Below are 2,623 nucleotides of genomic sequence, written 5' to 3' on the forward strand. Positions count from 1 at the left end.
GTATCTCAATGTAGTTTTGATTTGCATTTCTCTGATGACCAGTGATGATGAGCATTTTTTCCTATGTTTGTTGGCCTCATGTATGTCTTCTTTTGTAAAGTGTCTGTTCATATCCTTTGCCCACTTTTGAATGGGCTTGTTTTTTCCTTGTAAATCTGTTTTAGTTCTTTGTAAATTCCGGATATCAGCCCTTTGTTGGATGGGTAGACGCAAAAATTTTTACCCATTATGTAGGTTGCCAATTCACTCTAATGACTATGTCTTTTGCCGTGCAGAAACTGTGGAGTTTGATTAGGTCCCATTTGTCTATTTTGGCTTTTGTTGCCAATGCTTTTGGTGTTTTGGACATGAAGTCCTGGCCTACACCTATGTCCTGAATGGATTTGCCTAGATTTTCTTCTAGGGTTTTTATGGTGTTAGGTCTTATGTTTAAGTCTTTAATCCATCTGGAGTTAATTTTAGTGTGAGGTGCCAGGAAGGGGTCCAGTTTCTGCTTTCTGCACATGGCTAGCCAGTTTTCCCAACACCATTTATTGAACAGGGAATCCTTTCACCATTGCTTGTTTTTGTCAGGTTTGTCAAAGATCAGATGGTTGTAGATGTGTTGTGTTCCCTCCGAGGCCTCTGTTCTGTTCCATTGGTCTATATCTCTGTTTTGGTACCAGTACCATGCTGTTTTGAGTACTGTAGCCTTGTAGTATAGTTTGAAGTCTGATAGTGTGATCCCTCCCGCTTTGTTCTTTTTGCATAGAATTGACTTAGCTATACGGGCTCTCTTTTGGTTCCATATGAAGTTTAAGGTGTTTTTTTCCAGTTCTGTGAAGAAGGTCATTGGCAGCTTGATGGGGACAGCATTGAATCTGTAAATTACTTTGGGCAGTATGGCCATTTTCATGATATTGATTCTTCCTAACCATGAACATGGAATGTTTCTCCATCTGTTTGTGTCCTCTCTTATTTCATTGGGCAGTGGTTTGTAGTTCTTGAAGAGGTCCTTTATGTTGCTTGTTAGTTGTATTCCTAGGTATTTTATTCTCTTTGTAGCAATTGTGAATGGAAGTTCATTCTTGATTTGGCTCTCTTTAAGTCTGCTATTGGTGTATAGGAATGCTTGTGATTTTTCCACATTGATTTTGTATTCTGAGACATTGCTGAAGTTGCTTATCAGTTTCAGGAGATTTGGGGCTGAGACAATGGGGTCTTCTAGATATACAATCACGTCGTCTGTAAATAGAGACAATTTGACTTCCTTCTTTCCTATTTGAATACCCTTTATTGTTTTTCTTGCCTGATTGCTCTGGCTAGAACTTCCAGTACTATATTGAATAGAAGTGGTGAGAGAGGGCATCTTTGTTTAGTGCCAGATTTCACAGGGAATGCTTCCACTTTTTGCCCATTCAGTATGATATTGACTGTTAGTTTGTTATAAATAGCTTTTATTATTTTGAGATACGTTCCGTCAATTCCTAGTTTATTGAGGATTTTTAGCATAAAGGGCTATTGAATTTTGTCAAAGGCCTTCTCTACATCAATTGAGATAATCATGTGGTTTTTGTCTTTGGTTCTGTTTATGTACGGAATTACGTTTATAGACTTGCGTATGTTGAACCAGCCTTGCATCCCTGGGATGAAGCCTACTTGATCATGGTGAATAAGCATTTGATGTGGTATTGCAATCGGCTTGCCTATATTTTATTGAAGATTTTTGCATCTATGTTCATCATGGATATTGGTCTGAAGTCTTCTTTTCTTGTTGAGTCTCTGCTGGGTTTTGGTATCAGGATGATGTTGGTCTCATAAAATGATTTGGGAAGGATTCCCTGTTTTTTGTATTGTTTGGAATAGTTTCAGAAGAAATGGTACCAGCTCCTCTTTGTATGTCTGGTAGAATTCGACTGTGAACCCATCTGGACCTGGGATTTTTTTGGGTGGTAGGCTCTTAATTGCTGCCTCAACTTCAGACCTTGTTATTGGTCTATTCAAGGTTTCAAATTCTTCCTGGTTTAGGCTTGGGAGGAGGCAAATGTCCAGGAATTTATCCATTTGTTCCAGGTTTACTAGTTTATGTACATAGAGTTGTTTGTAATAATCTCTGATGATGGTTTGAATTTCTGTGGAATCTGTGGTGATATCTGCTTTATCGTTTTTCATTGCATCAATTTGATTACTCTCTTTTGTTTTTTATTCATCTGGCTACTGGTGTGTCTATTTTGTTGATCTTTTCAAAAAACTGGCTCCTGGATTTATTGATTTTTTGAAGGGTTTTTTGTCTCTCTATATCCTTCAGTTCTGCTCTGATCTTAGTTATTTCCTGTCTTCTGCTAGGTTTTGAGTTTTTTTATCTTGCTCCTCTAGCTCTTTCAATTTTGATGATAGGGTGTCAATTTTCTATCTCTCCTTGCTTCTCATGTGGGCACTTATTGCTATATATTTTCCTCTAGAGACTGCTTTAAGTGTGTCCCAGAGATTCTGGTATGTTGTGTCTTTGTTCTCATCAGTTTCGAAGAACATCTTTATTTCTGTCTTCATTTCATTGTTTATCCAGTCAACATTCAAGAGCCAGTTATTCAGTTTCCATCAAGCTGTGTGGTTCTGAGTTTCTGCATTCTGAGTTCTAACTTGA

This window comes from Cebus imitator, unplaced genomic scaffold, assembly GCF_001604975.1.
Source record: "Cebus imitator isolate Cc_AM_T3 unplaced genomic scaffold, Cebus_imitator-1.0 Scaffold269, whole genome shotgun sequence".
Classification (NCBI taxonomy): Eukaryota; Metazoa; Chordata; class Mammalia; order Primates; family Cebidae; genus Cebus; species Cebus imitator.